The sequence below is a fragment of the Chiloscyllium plagiosum genome, unplaced genomic scaffold (assembly GCF_037043375.1).
Source record: "Chiloscyllium plagiosum isolate Xiang-an unplaced genomic scaffold, Cpla_swu_hap1 HiC_scaffold_45, whole genome shotgun sequence".
Lineage (NCBI taxonomy): Eukaryota > Metazoa > Chordata > Chondrichthyes > Orectolobiformes > Hemiscylliidae > Chiloscyllium > Chiloscyllium plagiosum.
In genome coordinates, this window is record NW_028270183.1 from 71,081,650 (window position 1) to 71,100,997 (window position 19,348).

The following is a 19,348-nucleotide window of genomic DNA, read 5'->3' on the forward strand; positions in this document are numbered from 1 at the left end:
AAAGGTGTCGCGACAAAATGCGGTCAATCATATTGTTAACTTGCTTTGTCATTATCCTTGGGCTGGGTCATAGTGCGCGTGTTACCCAATTTGGCCTCCGGAAAAAACAGGCAGAGGACCGTCAGTGGTTCTCCATCTCCGTGCTTGCCAACAAGCCAACACAGACATTTAGCTTAGACCTATGTGGGTTGGTGCCCTGCAGGACTAAAAGTGAACTGAATCAAACTAAACGGAACCTAGAGAGAGAAAGGAGATTCCAGGGTCAGGCGTTAGTATTACAATTGCATGGTAGGGAAGGCATACATAGGCCTCCAGCCCCTGGGGTCCAGGCTATGGTGTCAGTTGTCCGTGATCCCATTACCCCTGGACAAGATTGTGGGCGGAATCAGTGCAATCCGCTCTACCTGACCATAAAGAACTTGGGAGATAATGGGGCGAGCCTTAATGGAACAATCCTGGGTATTAGAGTTGGGGGCCATACAGGACAGGAGGGAGTGCAGCTGTGCTGCACGTATATCACGGTCATTGAAGCTGAGTCTGGGGGCTCATCCACCACCGACGAGCAGGGTAAAATTAGAATAATTGAGGTGACGGATTTGGAAAAGACCTTTGAAATAGAAACGGGATACGGGGAGGCGAATGCCTGGATGGAATGGGTCAAATATACTGTGAGGAGCATGAAAAAGAGTGATTGCTACGCATGCACGGGTGCCCGCCCTAACCCTCAGGTGGTCCCGTTCCCGCTGGGATGGGAGAAACACCCACGAGCCTTGGACTGCATGATAATGCTGTACCAGGACCGAGAGGCCTGGAACGACCCCACTTGTCGACCCTTAAGTTTGAAGTTTCCCCCCGTCAGGTCTGAGGGAGCGCCCCGCCCGCCATCATTCTCAGGGGTAACGGGTATGCACCAGGCCTGTGTCTCTCGGGCGGGACTACAGTGGGACGACGATGTGGGGACATTTGACAAGTGCAGCGGATCAATTCGGCTGGTCAACGAAACTACTGGGGGCGGGAATTACTCCCACATTCATGTGCCTAGGGCAGACCTCTGGTGGTACTGTGGTGGGAGGATTCTGCGACAGACCCTGCCCCGAAAATGGACGGGCACTTGTGCAATCGTTCAATTGGCCATCCCATTCACCCTGGCATTCGAAAAACAAGAGCAACCCCGTTTCAGTGGAAGAACTGAGAGAGCTTTGGAGACCTCTTTCGATGATAACATATATTTAGACGCCATAGGGGTCCCCAGGGGTGTTCCTGACGAGTACAAGGCTAGGAACCAGATAGCGGCGGGTTTTGAGTCGTCACTGTTCTGGTGGGTTACCATCAATAAGAACGTGGATTGGATTAATTATATTTACTACAATCAGCAGAGGTTCATTAATTATACCCGTGATGCAGTAAAAGGAATAGCAGAACAACTGGACGCCACTAGTCGGATGACGTGGGAAAATAGGTTGGCCTTAGACATGATGTTGGCAGAGAAGGGGGGTGTTTGTGTCATGATAGGCACTCAGTGCTGCACTTTCATCCCCAACAACACAGCCCCTGATGGGTCCATCACCCGCGCCCTGGATGGACTCACCACATTGGCGGACGAACTCGCCGAAAACTCGGGTATCGACTCTGGCCTCACGGGTTGGTTGGAAGTTTGGTTCGGTAAATGGACAGGGGTGGTCGTTCCCTTTCTTGTCTCATGTATAGTGGTGGCAGGGGTACTCACTGCCCTTGGGTGTTGTGTTATTCCCTGCGTCAGGGGATTAACTCAACGACTGATCGAAACCGCCCTTACTAAGAGGGACGTTCCCTATGGGCAGGTTGAACGAATGAATCTCGAGATGGAACAACGTGAATCCCTCTTGGGCGGGGGTGGTATTAGAGATGGGCAGTTTGATGAACAAGCTCGGGAGTTATTAAACGCCCTGGAGAGGAAACTCCCAGTTTAAAAATTACAAACCGTAAGAAAAGACACGGGGGATTTGTAAGGGGTGGTGTAATTTTTAAATCATTAACTGTTGTAGTAAGCACATAGTAAGTACAAAGCCACCATTTTAGTCCTTTCTACCCTGTAGTAAGCACCAGCAGATACTCCCCTAGATTTTCATGAATGGAACAATGGAAACAGCTTTCCTCGTGGCTGAGGGACTGCCCACAACCCATGGCTGTACATCATCATCCATATAAGGGAGAACGGTGAACTCAAACACTGATTGGCTGGGTGATGAACCAAATAATCTCATCCATCAGGGAGGACAGTGGGGAACTTTGACACCCATTGGCTGAGACAGTAGAAGGCCCAGCCCATTACTACATGTATATAATGCGCGGGGATTACAATCTGTGTGTGTGCCTCGTGGGAAGCCATTGAGGTAACACCCGGTTCTGCAGAACTGAATACATAGTTTTGGACGAACTCCTCCGTGTCTTTGTTCTTGGGAAGGGAAGCAGAGTGCCTGATGGGGGGTCGCAGAGGTCCCTATCTTGCACACTCTCTCTCTGTCACCCCTTTCTCTCCCACCCCAATCTCTTTCACATCCCCATCTCTCTGCCTCTTTCTCCTCCCCTCTCTCTCCTTCTCGCTCCCTCTCACTCACCCCATTCTCTCTCACCCCTCTCTCTCCCACTCCCTATGTGTCACTCACTCCCACCTCTCCCTCTCACTGCCCTCTCACCCCATTCTCTCTCTTACCCACTCCCCACTTTCTCACTCTGAAACACCCCTTGTCTCTCAGCCCTCTCTCACACCTCTCTCTCACTCTCTGTGTCTCTCACCACCCCTCTCTCACCACCCCCTCTCTCAACCCCCTCACTCTCTCATCCCCTCTCTCTCACCCCTCTCACTGTCACCCCCTCTCACCCTTCCTCTATCTCTCACCCCTCTCCCTTTCTCTCTTACCCTGCGCTCTTCCTCTCTCTAACCCCTCCCCCTCTCACTCCTCTCAGTCACCCCCTCTCTCTAACCCTCTCTCTCACCCCTCTCTTTCTCTCTCAACCCCTCTCTCTCTCACCACTTTCTCTCACACCCTCTCTCTCACCCCTCTCTCTCACACCTCTCTTTCTCTGTCAACCCTCTCTCTCACCGCGCGCTCTCTCACTCCCTCTCTCGCTCACTGCCCCCTCTCACCACACCCTCTCTCAACAACCCTCACTCTCTCACCCCCTCTCTCTCAACCCCACTCTCTCTCACACATCCATCTCTCTCTCACCCCTCTCTCTCTCCTCTCTCTCTCTCTCCGTTACCCCCCTTTCTCCCACCCCAATCTCTTTCACATCCCCCCTCTCTCTCACACACACTCGCTCTCACTCCCTTCCCCTTCTCCCGCCACACTCTCTCTCACCCCCTCTCTCCCCTCTCTCTCTGTCACCCCTTTCTCTCCCACCCCAATCTCTTTCACATCCCCATCTCCCTGCCTCTTTCTCATCCTCTCTCTCTCCTTCTCACTCCCTCTCTCTCACCCCCCCCTCTTAATGCCTCTCTCTCCCACCCCCTCTCTGTCACTCACTCCCACCTCCTCCTCTTACCCAGCTCTCTCTCTCACCCCCTCTCTCCCACCCCCTCTATCCCACCCCTCGCTCTCTCACCCCTCTCTCTCATCCCCCTTTCTCTCTCTCACCCTCTCCTTCTAACTCCACTCTCTCTCTTACCCCTTCCTCACTTTCTCTCTCAATCATCCCTTGTCTCTCACCCCCCTCTCTCTCCCACCTCCCTCTCTCACACCCCCTCTCACTCCCATCTCACTCTCTCACCCCTCTCTCTCACCACAGTCTTTCTCTGTCCCATCGCCTCTGTCTCTCATCCCTTCTCTCTCAACCCCTTCTCACCCCACCCCCTCTCTTCACCCCTCACACTCTCACCCCCTCTCTTTCTCACTTACACTCTCTCTCTTTTTCACTCACTCTCTCTTTCTCACCCATCTCTCTCACACCCTCTCTCTCCCCCCTCTCTCCCCTCTCACTATCCCCTCTCTTGCCCCCCACTCTCTACCCCCTCTCTTCCCTGTCTCTCACACCACATCTCTCTCACTCCCATCTCACTCTCTCACCCCACTCACTCCCTCACCCCACGCTCACTCTCTCACCCCACTCTCTCTCTCTCTTAGCCCACGTCTCTCTCTTTCTCACCCCTTATTTCCCCCATCTCTCTCAATCCATCTCTCTCAACCGCGCTCTCTCACCCCTCTCTCTCACTCCCCTCTCTCTCACTCCACTCTGTCTCTCACTCCCCTTCTCTCTCTCTTACCCACTTCTCTCTCTCAACCCCTTTCTATCTCAACCCTGCTCTCACTCACTCCTCTCTCTCTCTCTGACCGTCCTCTCGCCCAGCTCTCTCTCTCAACCCCCTCTTTCTCCCACACCCCTCTCTCTCACCCCCCTCTCTCTCACCCCCCTCTCTCTCACCCCTCACTCTCTCACCCCTCTCTCTCACCCCTTGTCTCTCTCTTACACCCTGTCCTTCTCACTCCTCTCTCTCTCTTACCGTCTCCCCACTTTCTCTCTCAATCACCCCTTGTCTCTCAACCCGTCTCTCTCTCCCACCTCCCTCTCTCTCACTCCCTCTCTCTCTCTCTTAGCCCTCTCTCATACCCCCTCTCATTCCCATCTCACTCTCTACCCCCCTCTCACCACAGTCTCTCTCTCTCTGTCCCATCCCCTCTGTCTCTCACCCCTTCTCTCTCACCCCTTCTCACCCTACCCTTCTCTCTCACGCCTCGCTCTCTCACCCCACGCTCTCTCACCCCTCGCTCTCTCACCCCCTCTCTCTTTCACACTCACTCTCTCTCTTTCTCACTTACACTCTCTCTTTTTCACTCACTGTCTCTCTTTCTCACCCCCCCTCTCTCTCACTCAACTCTTCTCTCTCTCCCCCTCTCTCTCCCTTCTCTCTACCCCCTGTCTTGCCCCCATTCTCTACCCCCTCTCTCCCCCTGTCTCTCACACCCCTTTCTCTCACTCCCATCTCACTCTCTCACCCCACTCTCTATCTCTTAGCCCACGTCTCTCACTCACTCACCCCTTTTCACCCATCTCTTTCAAACCCTGTCTCTCACCACCTCTCTCTTTCAACTCCCTCTCTCAACCTCTCTCTCAACACCTTTCTCTCACCCCCCTCTCTCTCCCAACCCCCTCTCTCTCCCACCCCCCTCTCTCTCCCACCCCCTTCTCTCTCACCCCCCTCTCTTTCACCCCCTCTCTCTCACCCCTCGCTCTCTCACCCGTCTCTCTCACTCCACTCTCTCTCCTAACCCCTCCCCACTTTCTCTCTCTCAATCACTCCTTGTCTCTCACTCCCTCCCTCTCCCACCTCCCTCTCTCTCAACCCTCTCTCTCTCAACCCTCTCTCTCAACCCCCCCTCTCAACCCCCCTCGCTCTCTCTCCCCCCTCTCTCAACCCTTCTCCCTAACCCCTCAATCTCTCACGCCTCTCTCTCACATTCCCTCACTCTCTCTCACCATCCCCTCTCAAACCTCCTCACTCTCTCATCCCCTCACACTCTCACGCCCTCACTCTCTCACCCCCTCCCTCTCACACCCCTCTCTCTCACACCCTCTCTCTCCCAACCCCCTCTCTTTCACCACAGCCTCTCTCAACCCCCCTCACTCTCTCATCCCCTCACTCTCTCACACCCTCAATCTCTCACGCCCTCTCTCTTTCTCAAACCCTTTATCTCGCCCCACTCTCTCTCTCATCCCCTCTCTCTCACCCCTCTCTCTCACTCCCTCTCAAACCCTTTCTCTCTTACCACGCGCTCTCTCTAACCCCTCACCTTCTCACCCCTCTCGCTCACCCCTCTCTCTGACCCACGCTCTCAATCACAATCTCCCCTTCTCACTCCACTCTCTCTCTTTCCCGACCACAATTTCTCTCCCTCAATCACCCCCTCACTCTCACCCCCTCACCCCCTCTCTCTCACCCCGTCTCTCTCACCCGCTCGCTTTATCACTCACACTCTCTTTCTCACTTACACTCTCTCTTTTTCATTCACTCTCTCTTTCTCACCCCCTCTCGCTCTCACCCCCACTCTCTTTCCACTCCTCTCTCTCCCCCTCTCTCTCTCCCCTCTCTCTCCCCTCTCTCCCCCTCTCTTGTCCCCCACTCTCTACCCCCTCTCCCCCTGTCTCTCACACCCCCTCTCTCACTCCCATCTCACTCTCTCTTACCCTCGCGCTCTCCCCTCTCTCTCACCCACTCTCTCACACACCCTCTCCTTCTCACGCCATTCTCTCTCTTACCCACTCCCCACTTTCTCTCTCTCAAACACCCGTTGTCTCTCACCCCTCTCTCTCATACCTCTCTCACTACCTGCGTCTCTCACCACCCCTCTCTCACCACCCCCGCTCTCAACCCCCCTCACTCTTTCATCCCCTCTCTCTCACCCCTCTCTCTGTCATCCCCTCTCACCCTCCTCCCTCTCTCACCCCCTCACCCCTTTCCCTTTCTCTCTTACCCCGCGCTCTCTCTCGAACCCCTCTCCCTCTCAGCCCTCTTGCTCACCCACTCTCTCTCTTCCTCTCTCTCTCTCACCCCTCTCTTTCTCTCTCACCCTCTCTCTCTCTCACCACTCTCTCTCACACACTCTCTTTCTCTGTCAACCTCTCTCTCTGACCCCTCTCTCACTCCCTCTCTCTCTAAACGCCCCCCTCTCACCACCCCCTCTCTCAACACCCCTCAATCTCTCATCCCCTCACTCTCTCACACCCTCAGTCTCTCACCCCCTCTCTCTCAACCCCTCTCTCTCTCACATCCACCTCTCTCTCACCCCCTCTCTCTTCAACCCCTCTCTCACCCCCCTCCATCTCTTATCCCCTTACTCTCTCACCTCATCAGTCTCTCACACACTCCTCTCTCTCACGCCCCTCTCCCACCTTCCCCTCTCTCACCCCCTCTCTCACCACCCCTCAAAAATCCCCCTCTCTCCCCCCTCTCCCCTCTCTCTCTGTCACCCCTTTCTCTCCCACCCCAATCTCTTTCACATCCCCCCTCTCTCTCACACACACACTCTCAAACACTCTCCCTCTCTCCCACCATCTCTCTGCCTCTTTCTCACCCCCTCTCTCTCATCCCCTCTCTCTCACACCCTCTCTCTCCCCGACCCTCTCTGTCACTCACTCCCACCTCTCCCTCAGTGCCCTCTCACCCAGCTCTCTCTCACCCCCTCTCTCGCTCCCAAACCCCCTCTCTTCCTCCCTCTCACTCTTTCACCCTCTCTCTCTCACCCCCCACCCCTCTCAAGCTCAACCCCCCTCTCTCTCTCACCCCCTCTCTCTGAACCCCTCTTTCTCACTCCCTGTGTCTTTCACCACCCCTCTCTCACCAACACCACTCTCATCCCCTCTCTCTCACCCCTCTCTCTGTCACCCCTTCTCATTCCTCCTCCTTCTCTCACCCCCTCACCCCTCTCCCTTTCTCTCTTACCCCGCACTCTCTCTCTCTAACCCCTTCCCCTCTCACCCCTCTCGGTCACCCCCTCTCTCTCTTACCCTCTCTCTCTCTCTCACCCCTCTCTTTCTTTCTCAACCCCTCTCTCACACACACTCTCTCTCACCCCTCTCTCTCTGAACTCGCTTTCTCTGTCAACCCTTCTCTCTCACTCCCTCTCTTTCTCACCGTCCCCCTCTCACCAACCCCTCTCTCGCTCACCGTCCCCCTCTCACCGCCCCCTCTCTCACCACCCCCTCTCTCAACACCCCTCAGTCTCTCACCCCTTCTCTCAACCCCTCTCTCACACATCCATCTCTCTCTCACTCCCTCTCTTGCTCACCGTCCCCCTCTCACCAACCCCTCTCTCGCTCACCGTCCCCTCTCACCGCCCCCTCTCTCACCACCCCCTCTCTCAACACCCCTCAGTCTCTCACCCCCTCTCTCAACCCCTCTCTCTCACATCCATCTCTCTCTCACTCCCCTCTCTCTCACCCCTCTCTCTCCGTCACCCCTCTCTCTCCCACTCCAATCTCATTCACATCCCCCTCTCTTGCACACACTCTCACACACCCTTGCTCTCTCACCCCTTCCTCTCTCCCACCATCTCTCTCTGCCGCTTTCTCATCCCCTCTCTCTCCTTCTCGCTCCCTCTCTCTCACCCCTCTCTCTCTCATCCCTCTCTCCCACATCCCTCTCTCTCTCTCCCACCTCCCTCTCTCTCAACCCTCTGTCTTACACTCCCCACCCCCTCTCTCTTACACACCCAACCCCCTCTCCCTCTCAACCCCTCTCCCTCAACCCCTCACCCTCACCCCTTGCTCTCACCCCTCTCCCACACTCCCTCTCTCTCACTCCCTCTCTCTCTCACCACCCCCTCTCTCAAACCCCCTCACTCTCTCATCCCCTCACTCTCTCACCCCCTCTCTCTCACCCCCTCTCTCTCTCACCCCCTCTCTCTCACGTCTCTTCCTCACTTCCGCTCTCTTTCACCCCCTTGTCTCTCACCACCCCATCTCTTAACCCCCTTCACTCTCTCATCTCCTCACTCTCTCATACCCCCAATCTCTCATGCCCTCTCTCTTTCTCAAACCCTCTCTCTCTCACCCCCTCTCTCTCTCATTCCCTCTCTCACCCCTCTCTCACGCCCTCTCACACCCTTTCGCTCTTACCCTGCGCTCTCCCTAACCCCTCCCCCACTCTCTCACCCCTCTCTCTCACCCACTCTCTCAATCACACTCTCTCCTTCTAACTCCACTCTCTCTCTTACCCCCTCCTCACTTTCTCTCTCTCTCAATCACCCCTTGTCTCTCAACCTCTCTCTCTCGCACCCTCTCTTTCACCCACTCTCTCTTTCTCACTCAAGCTCTCTCTTTCTCACTTATACGCGCTCTTTTTCACTCACTGTCTCTCTTTCTCATCCCCTCTCTCTCACCCCCTCTCTCTCACCACTGTCTCTCTCACCCTCTCTCTCTCTCATCCTCTCTCTCTCCCCTCTCTCTCTCTCCCCTCTCTCTTCACTTCTCTCTACCCCCTCTCTTGCCTCCCACTCTCCACCCTTTCTCTCACCCTGTCTCTCACAACCCCTCTCTCTCACTCCCATCTCACTCTCTCAAACCACTCTCTCTCTTAGCCCACGTCGCTCTCTCTTTCCCACCCCCTCTGCCTCACACACCTTTTCTCTCACATCCCTTCTCTCTCACACCCCTTCTCTCTCATACTCCTGATTCTCACCCCCCTCTATCACTTCCTCTCTCTCTTCCCCTCTCTCTCATCACCTCTCTCTCTCAGCCCCCTCTCTCCCCCTCTCTCCACCCCTCTCTCTCCCCCTCTCTCTCTCCCCCTCTCTCTTTCCCCCTCTCTCTCTCCCCCCTCCCCCCTCTCTCCTCCTCCTCTCACTCCTCCTCTCTCTCACCCCTCTCTCAACCACTCTCTCTCTCACACCCTCTTTCTCACTCCACTGTCTCTCTTATGCCCTCCCCACTTTCTCTCTCTCAGTCACCCTTTGTCTCTCACACCCTCTCTCTCACACTTCTCTCTCACTGCCTCTGTGTCTAACCGCCCCCTCTCACCACTCCCCTCTCAACCCCCCTCACACTCTCATCCCCTCTCGCTTATCCCTCTCTCTGTCTCCCCTCTCACCCCTCCTCCTTCTCACCCCCTCACCCCCTCCCTCTCTCACCCACTTTATTTCTTACCCCGCGCGCTCGCTCTAACCCCTCCCCCTCACCCCTCTCGCTCACCCCCTCTCTCTCACCCACTCTCTCTCACACCCTCTGCTTCTCACTCCACTCTCTCTCTTACCCCCCACTTTATTTCTCTCAATCAACCCTTCTCTCTAAACCCCTTCTCACCCCCACCCCCCTCTCTCCCCTCCATCTCCCTCTGTCTCTCTCACCCCCACTCTCTCCATCCCATCTCACTCTCTCACCCCACTCTCTCGCTCTCACCCCACGTCTCTCTCTCCCTCTCCACCCCTATTTCTTACACCCCTTCTCTCTCACACCCCTTCTCTCTCACACCCCTTCTCTCTCTCTCACCTCTTCTCGCTCTCACACCCCTTCTCTCTCTCTCACCCCTCTCTCTCTCACCCCTCTCTCTCTCACACCGACTCTCTCTCAAACAAACCCTCTATCTCACACCAACTCCGTCACCCCCTCTTTCTCATCCTTCTCTCACTCCCCTCTCTCTCTCCTCCCCTCTCTCTCCCCTCTTCCCCCACCCTCTCTCTCCCCTGTCTCTCCACCCTCTCTACACGCTTTCTCTCCAGCCCCTCTCCCCCACTCTCTCTCTTCCCCCTTTTTCTCCACCTATCTCTCCCCACTCTCACACCCTCTCTTACCATCCCCTCTCTCACCCCCCTCTCTCTCATCCCCCTCTCTCCCCCCTCTCTTTCTCTCTCCTGCTATCTGTCTCCCCTCTCTCTCTGTCGCCCTCTCTCTGCCCCCTCTCTGTCACCGTCCCTCTGTCTCCCCTCCCTCTGTCCCCCTCTCACTGTCCCCATCTCTCGCCCCCCCCGTCCGCATCTCTCTGCCCCCTCTCTCTTTCGCACTCTCTCTGCCCCTTCTCTCTCCCCCGCTCTCTGACCCCCTCTCTCTGTCGCCCTCTCTCTGCCCACTCTGTCACCGTCTCTCTGTCCCCCTCCCTCTTCCCCCCTCCCTCTGTACCACTCTCTCTGTCCCCCCCTCACTGTCCCCTCTCATTGTCGTCCTCTCTATGCCCCCTCACTGTCACCGTCTCTCTGCATCCCTCTCTCTGTCCCCGTTTCTCTGTCCCCCTGCTCTCTGTCCCCTTCTCTCTGCCCACTCTCTGTCACCGTCTCTCTGCACCCCTTTCTCTTTCCCCGTTTCTCTGTCCCCCTGCTCTCTGTCCCCCTCCCTCTTCCCCCCTCCCTCTGTACCACTCTCTCTGTCCCCCCCTCACTTCCCCTCTCCTTGTCGTCCTCTCTATGCCCCCTCACTGTCACCGTCTCTCTGCACCCCTCTCTCTGTCCCCGTTTCTCTGACCCCCTGTTCTCTGTCCCCTTCTCTCTGCCCCCTCTCTGTCACCGTCTCTCTGCACCCCTCTCTCTGTCCCCGTTTCTCTGTCCCCCTGCTCTCTGTACCCCTCTCTCTGAACACTCTCTGTCACCGTCTCTCTGTCCCCCCTCCCTCTGCCCCCTCCCTCTGTACCACTCTCTCTGTCCCCCCCTCACTTCCCCTCTCCTTGTCGTCCTCTCTATGCCCCCTCACTGTCACCGTCTCTCTGCACCCCTCTCTCTGTCCCCGTTTCTCTGTCCCCCTGCTCTCTGTCCCCTTCTCTCTGCCCCCTCTCTGTCACCGTCTCTCTGCACTCCTCTCCCTGTCGCCCCTATCTCGGTCCCCGTTTCTCTGTCCCCCTGCTCTCTGCCCCCCTCTCTCTCTGTCCCCCTCTCTCTGCCCCTCTCTCTGCCCCCTCTCTCTCTTTCACCCTATCTCTGCCCCCTCTCTCTATCCCCCTCTCTCTGCCCCCTCTCTCTGCCCCCTCTCCCTCTGTCCCCCTCTCTCTTTCACCCTCTCTCTGCCCCCCCACCCCCTCTCTCTTTCACCCTCTCTCTGCCCGCCTCTGCCCCCCCTCTCTGTCCCCCTCTCTCTGTCACCCTTTCTCTGTCCCTACTCTGTCACCGTCTCTCTGCCCCCTCCCTCTGTCCCCCTCCCTCTGTACCCCCTTCTCTGTACCCCCTCACTGTCCCCCCTCTCTGACCCCCCTCTCTCTGCCCCCCGCTCTGTCCCCCCTCTCTGTCCCCCTCTCTCTCTGTACCCCCTCACTCTGTCCCCCCTCTATCTGTCCCCCTCTCTCTGTCCCTCCTCTCTCTGCCCCCCCTCTGTCGCCCTCTCTCTGCCCCCACTCTGTCACCATCTGTCTGTCCCCTCTCCCTTTGTCACCTCTCGCTCTGTCCCCTCCCTCTGTCCCCCTCCCTCTGTCCCCCTCTCTCTCTGTCCTGCCCTGACTGTCCCCTCTCTTTGTCGCCCTCTCTCTGCCTCCTCTCTGTCCCCTCTCTCTCTGTCCCCCCTCTACCTGCCCCCTCTCTCTGTTGCCCCTCACTCTGTCCCACCTTTCTCTGGCCCCCTCTCTCTGTTCCCCCCTCAGTCCCTCCGTGCCTCCCTCTGTCCCCTCTCTCCCTGTCACCCTCTCGCTCTGTGCCTCCTCTCTCAGTCCCCCACTCTCTGTTCCCCCCTCTGTTCCCCCAACTGTGTCCCCCCTCTGGCCCCTCTCTCTGTCCCCCTCTCTCTGTCCCCCTCTCTCAGTCCCCCTCTCTCTGTTCCCCCCTCTGTTCCCCTCCTCTGTGTCCCCCCTCTGTCCCCTCTCTCAGTCTACCTCTCGCTCTGTCCCCCTCTCTCTCTGTTTCTCTCTCTCTCGGCCCCCTCTCTCTGCCCCCCGCACTGTTCCCAGCTCTCTGTCCCCCCACTCTGTACTCTCCATCTGTCCCCCTCCCTCTGTCCCCCTCCCTCTGTCCACCTCCCTCTGTTCTCCCTCTCTCTGTCCCCACTTCTCTGTCCTCCCTCTCTGTCCCCTTCTCTGTGCCCCCCCACTCTGGTACCCCCCCGTCACCCCCTCTGTCCTCTCTCTCTCTGTCCCCTCTCTCTCTGTCCCCCTCTCTCTCTGTCTCTCTCTCTTTCTGCCCCCTCTCTCTGCCCCTCGATCTGTTCCCCGCTCTCTGTCCCCCCATCTCTATCGCCCTCTCTCTGCCCCCTCTCTCTCCCCCACTCTGTACCCTCCATCTGTCTCCCTCCCTCTGTCCCCCTCCGTCTGACCCCTCCCTCTGTTCTCCCTCTCTCTGTCCCCTCTCTCTGCCCCCCCACTCTGGTTCTGGTCCCCCCGTCCCCCCCTCTGTCCCCTCTCTCTGTCCCCTCTCTCTCTGTCCCCCTCTCTCTCCATCCCTCTCTCTCTCTGCCCCCCTCTCTCTGCACCCTCGCTCTGTTCATTCTCTCTGCTCCCACATTTTCTGTCTCCCTCATTCTATCCCCCTCTCTCTGCCCCCCCCCGCTGAAACCCTCTCTCTTGTCCCTCTCTCTCACTGCCCCCCTCTCGCTGCCCCCTCGCTTTGTTTCCCGCTCTCTGTCCCCCCATCTCTATCGCCCTCTCTCTGCCCCCTCTCTGTCACTGTCTCTCTGCCCCCTCTCTCAGTCCACCCTCTCTCAGTCCCAAACCTCTGTCCCCCCCATCTCTGTCGCTCGCTCTCTGCCCTCTCTCCGTCACCATTTCTCTGTACTCACTCGGTCTTTCCCCCTCTCTCTGTCCCCCTCTCTCTGTCCCCCCCTCTCTGTCCCCCTCTCTCTGCCCCCTCCCAGGCACCATCTCTCTGCCCCCCTCCTTCTGTCCCCCTCTCTCTGTACCTCCCTCTCTGTCGCCCCCTCGCTCTGTAGCCCCTCTCTCTGTCCCCTCTCTCTCTGTCCCCCACTCTCTCTGTTCCCCCCTCTCTCTGACCCCCTCTCTCTCTGTGCCCCTCTCTCTGTCCCCCTCTCACTGTCGCCCTCTTTCTGACCCCCACGCTCTCTGACCCCGCTCTCTGTCCCCCTCTCTCTGCCCCCTCTCTCTGTCCACCCCTCTCTCTGTAGCCCCTCTCTCTGCCCCCCCTCTCTCTGTCCCCCACTCTCTCTGTTCCCCCTCTCTCTGACCCCCTCTCTCTGCCCCTCTCTCTGTCCCCCACTCTCTCTGTTCCCCCCGCTCTCTGACTCCCTCTCTCTGTCCCACCTCTCTCTGTCGCCCTCTTTCTGACCCCCACTCTCTCTGACCCCCCTCTCTGTCCCCCTCTCTCTGTCCCCCTCTCTGACCCCCTCACTCTCTGTCCCCCTCTCTTTGTCGCCATATCTGTCACCGTCTCTCTGTCCCTCTCTCTCTGTCCACCCCTCTCTCTGTCCCCATCTCTCTCTGTCCCACTCTCTCTGGCCCCTCTCTGTCACCGTCTCTCTGTCCACGCTCACTCTGTCCCCTTCTCTCTGTCCCCGTGTCCCGCTGTCCCCCTTTCTGAAACACTCTCTCTGTCGCCCTCTTTCTGACCCCCACTCTCTCTGACCCCCTCTCTGTCGCACTCTCTCTGTCCCACTCTCTGTCCCCTCTCTCTGTCCCCCTCTCTCTGTCCACCCCTCTCTCTGTAGCCCCTCTCTCTGCCCCCTCTCTCTTTCCCCCACTCTCTCTGTCCCCCTCTCTCTGTCGCAATATCTGTCACCGTCTCTCTGTCCCTCTCTCTCTGTCCACACCCCTCTCTGTCACCGTCTCTCTGTCCCCGCTCACTTTGTCCCACTCTCTCTGTCACCCTCTTTCTGTCCCCCTCTCTCTGCCCCTCTCTCTCCCCCACACTGTATCCCCTCTCTGTCCCCCTCTCTCTGTCCCCCTCTCTCTGCCCCCTCTCTCTCCCACACTGTACCCCGCTCTCTGTCCCCCAATCTCTGTCGCCCCTCCCTCTGACCCCCTGTATCTCCCCCTCTCTCTGTCCTGCTCTTTCTGTCCCGCTCTACCTTCCCCTCTTTCCGTCCCCTCTATCTGACCCCATCTATCACCCACACTCTCTGTGCCCCTCTCCCTCTGTACCTTCTCTCTGCCCCCTCTCTCTGTATCCCCGCACTCTGTCCCCTCTCTCTCTGTCCCTCTCTCTGTCCCCCCATCTCTGTCCCCCCTCTCTCTGTCAACCCCCTCTCTCTGCCCCCTCTCTCTCTGTCCCTCTCTCTCTACCCCCTCTCTCTCCCCCACTCTCTGTCCCCCTCTCTCTGACCCCCACTCTCTGTCCACCACTCTCTGTCCCCCACTCTCTGTCCCCTTCTCTCTAACCCCCAATTTCTGTCCCCCACTCTCTGCCCCTCCTCTCTCTGACCCCCTCTAACTCCCTCACTCTCTGTGACCCTCTCTCTGTCGCCCACTCTCTGCCCCCTCTCTCTCTGTCCCCGCGTCCCTCAGTCCTCCTCTTTCTGTCCCACTCTCTCTGTCCCCTCTCTGTCTGTCCCCCCTCTCTTTCCCCTGCATGTCTGTCCCACTCTCTCTGTCCCCCTCTCTCTGCCCCCTCTCTCTCTCTGCCACCTCTCATTGCTCGCTCGCACTGTTCCCCGCTTTCTGTCCCCCCATCTCTATAGCCCTCTCTCTGCCACTGTCTCTCCCCCACTCTGTACCCTCCATCAGTCCCCCTCCCTCTGTCCCCCTTCCTCTGTTCTCCCTCTCTCTGTCCCCTTCACTCTGCCCCCCCCCACTCTGGTACCCCCCCGTCACCCCCTCTGTCCTCTCTCTCTCTGTCCCCTCTCTCTCTGTCCCCCTCTCTCTCTGTCTCTCTCTCTTTCTGCCCCCTCTCTCTGCCCCTCGATCTGTTCCCCGCTCTCTGTCCCCCCATCTCTATCGCCCTCTCTCTGCCCCCTCTCTCTCCCCCACTCTGTACCCTCCATCTGTCTCCCTCCCTCTGTCCCCCTCCGTCTGACCCCTCCCTCTGTTCTCCCTCTCTCTGTCCCCTCTCTCTGCCCCCCCACTCTGGTTCTGGTCCCCCCGTCCCCCCCTCTGTCCCCTCTCTCTGTCCCCTCTCTCTCTGTCCCCCTCTCTCTCCATCCCTCTCTCTCTCTGCCCCCCTCTCTCTGCACCCTCGCTCTGTTCATTCTCTCTGCTCCCACATTTTCTGTCTCCCTCATTCTATCCCCCTCTCTCTGCCCCCCCCCGCTGAAACCCTCTCTCTTGTCCCTCTCTCTCACTGCCCCCCTCTCGCTGCCCCCTCGCTTTGTTTCCCGCTCTCTGTCCCCCCATCTCTATCGCCCTCTCTCTGCCCCCTCTCTGTCACTGTCTCTCTGCCCCCTCTCTCAGTCCACCCTCTCTCAGTCCCAAACCTCTGTCCCCCCCATCTCTGTCGCTCGCTCTCTGCCCTCTCTCCGTCACCATTTCTCTGTACTCACTCGGTCTTTCCCCCTCTCTCTGTCCCCCTCTCTCTGTCCCCCCCTCTCTGTCCCCCTCTCTCTGCCCCCTCCCAGGCACCATCTCTCTGCCCCCCTCCTTCTGTCCCCCTCTCTCTGTACCTCCCTCTCTGTCGCCCCCTCGCTCTGTAGCCCCTCTCTCTGTCCCCTCTCTCTCTGTCCCCCACTCTCTCTGTTCCCCCCTCTCTCTGACCCCCTCTCTCTCTGTGCCCCTCTCTCTGTCCCCCTCTCACTGTCGCCCTCTTTCTGACCCCCACGCTCTCTGACCCCGCTCTCTGTCCCCCTCTCTCTGCCCCCTCTCTCTGTCCACCCCTCTCTCTGTAGCCCCTCTCTCTGCCCCCCCTCTCTCTGTCCCCCACTCTCTCTGTTCCCCCTCTCTCTGACCCCCTCTCTCTGCCCCTCTCTCTGTCCCCCACTCTCTCTGTTCCCCCCGCTCTCTGACTCCCTCTCTCTGTCCCACCTCTCTCTGTCGCCCTCTTTCTGACCCCCACTCTCTCTGACCCCCCTCTCTGTCCCCCTCTCTCTGTCCCCCTCTCTGACCCCCTCACTCTCTGTCCCCCTCTCTTTGTCGCCATATCTGTCACCGTCTCTCTGTCCCTCTCTCTCTGTCCACCCCTCTCTCTGTCCCCATCTCTCTCTGTCCCACTCTCTCTGGCCCCTCTCTGTCACCGTCTCTCTGTCCACGCTCACTCTGTCCCCTTCTCTCTGTCCCCGTGTCCCGCTGTCCCCCTTTCTGAAACACTCTCTCTGTCGCCCTCTTTCTGACCCCCACTCTCTCTGACCCCCTCTCTGTCGCACTCTCTCTGTCCCACTCTCTGTCCCCTCTCTCTGTCCCCCTCTCTCTGTCCACCCCTCTCTCTGTAGCCCCTCTCTCTGCCCCCTCTCTCTTTCCCCCACTCTCTCTGTCCCCCTCTCTCTGTCGCAATATCTGTCACCGTCTCTCTGTCCCTCTCTCTCTGTCCACACCCCTCTCTGTCACCGTCTCTCTGTCCCCGCTCACTTTGTCCCACTCTCTCTGTCACCCTCTTTCTGTCCCCCTCTCTCTGCCCCTCTCTCTCCCCCACACTGTATCCCCTCTCTGTCCCCCTCTCTCTGTCCCCCTCTCTCTGCCCCCTCTCTCTCCCACACTGTACCCCGCTCTCTGTCCCCCAATCTCTGTCGCCCCTCCCTCTGACCCCCTGTATCTCCCCCTCTCTCTGTCCTGCTCTTTCTGTCCCGCTCTACCTTCCCCTCTTTCCGTCCCCTCTATCTGACCCCATCTATCACCCACACTCTCTGTGCCCCTCTCCCTCTGTACCTTCTCTCTGCCCCCTCTCTCTGTATCCCCGCACTCTGTCCCCTCTCTCTCTGTCCCTCTCTCTGTCCCCCCATCTCTGTCCCCCCTCTCTCTGTCAACCCCCTCTCTCTGCCCCCTCTCTCTCTGTCCCTCTCTCTCTACCCCCTCTCTCTCCCCCACTCTCTGTCCCCCTCTCTCTGACCCCCACTCTCTGTCCACCACTCTCTGTCCCCCACTCTCTGTCCCCTTCTCTCTAACCCCCAATTTCTGTCCCCCACTCTCTGCCCCTCCTCTCTCTGACCCCCTCTAACTCCCTCACTCTCTGTGACCCTCTCTCTGTCGCCCACTCTCTGCCCCCTCTCTCTCTGTCCCCGCGTCCCTCAGTCCTCCTCTTTCTGTCCCACTCTCTCTGTCCCCTCTCTGTCTGTCCCCCCTCTCTTTCCCCTGCATGTCTGTCCCACTCTCTCTGTCCCCCTCTCTCTGCCCCCTCTCTCTCTCTGCCACCTCTCATTGCTCCCTCGCACTGTTCCCCGCTTTCTGTCCCCCCATCTCTATAGCCCTCTCTCTGCCACTGTCTCTCCCCCACTCTGTACCCTCCATCAGTCCCCCTCCCTCTGTCCCCCTTCCTCTGTTCTCCCTCTCTCTGTCCCCTTCACTCTGCCCCCCCCCCACTCTGGTACCCCCCCGTCCCCCCCTCTGTCCTCTCTCCCTCTGTCCCCTCTCTCTGTCCCCCTCTCTCTCTATCCCTGTCTCTCTGCACCCGCTCTCTGCCCCCTCGCTCTATTCCCCGCGCTCTGCCCCCCATCTCTATCGCCCTCTCTCTGCCCCTCTCTCTCCCCCACTCTGTACCCTCCATCTGTCTCCCTCCCTCTGTCCCCCTCCTTCTGTCCCCCTCCCTCTGTTCTCCCTCTCTCTGTCCCCCTCTCTCTGCCATCCCCCACTCTGGTCCCCCCGTCCCCCCGCCCCTCTCTCTGTCCTCTCTCTCTCTGTCCCCTCTCTCTGCCCCCTCGCTTTCTTCCCCGCTCTCTGTCCCCCCATCTCTATCGCCCTCTCTCTGCCCCTCTCTCTCCACCACTCTGTACCCTCCATCTGTCTCCCTCTCTCTGTCCCGCTCTCTCTGCCCCCCACTCTGTTCCCCCCCTACGTCCCCCCCTCTGTCCCCTCTCTCTGTCCCTCTCTCTCACTGCCCCCCTCTCTCTGCCCCCTCGCTTTGTTCCCCGCTCTCTGTCCCCCCATCTCTATCGCCCTCTGTCTGACCCCTCTCTGTCACTGTCTCTCTGCCCCCTCTCTCAGTCCACCCTCTCTCTGTCCCAAACCTCTGTCCCCCCTTCTCTGTCTCCCTCTCTCTTCCCCCTGTCAAACACCATCTCGCTGTTCCCTCCCGTCCACCCCTCTCTATCGCCCGCTCTCTTCCCCCTCTCCGTCACCATCTCTCTGTACTCACTTGGTCTTTCCCCCTCTCTCTGTCCCCCTCTCTCTGTCCCCACCTCTCTGTCCCCCTCTCTCTGCCCCCTTCTAGGTACCATCTCTCTGTCCCCCCTCCTTCAGTCCCTCTCGCTCTGTCCCCCTCTCTCTGTCCCCCTCCGTCTGTCCCCCTCTCTCTGTACCTCCCTCTCTGCCCCCCCTCGCTCTGTTGCCCCTCTCTCTGTCCCCCCTCTCTCTGTCCACCAATCTCTCTGTTCCCCACTCTCTCTGACCCCCTCTCTCTCTGTCCCCCTCTCTCTGACCCCTCTCTCTGTCCCCCTCTATCTGTCCCCCTCTCTCTGTCGCCATGTCTGTCACGGTCTCTCTGTCGCGCTCTCTCTGTCGACCTCTCTCTCTGGTCCCATCTCTCTCTGTTCCCCCCTCTCTGTCCCCATCTCTCTGTCCACATCTCTCTGTCCCCCCTCTCTGCCCCCCCCATGTCCCCCCCACTCTCTGTCCCCCTCTCTCTGTCCCCCCTCTCTGTCACCCCTCTCTGTCCCTGCTCACTCTGTCCCCCCTCCCTCTGTCCCCCTCTTTCTGTTTCCCCTCTCTCTCTGTCTCCCTCATTCTGACCCCCCTCTCTCTGTCCCCCTCTCTCTGTCCCCCCTCTCTCTGTCGCCCTCTTTCTGACCCCCACTCTCTCTGACCCCCCTCTCTGTCCCCCTCTCTCTGCCCCCTCTCTCTGTCCCACTCTCTGTCCCCTCTCTCTGTCCCCCTCTCTCTGTCCATCCCTCTCTCTGTAGCCCCTCTCTCTGCCCCCCTCTCTCTGTCCCCCACTCTCTCTGC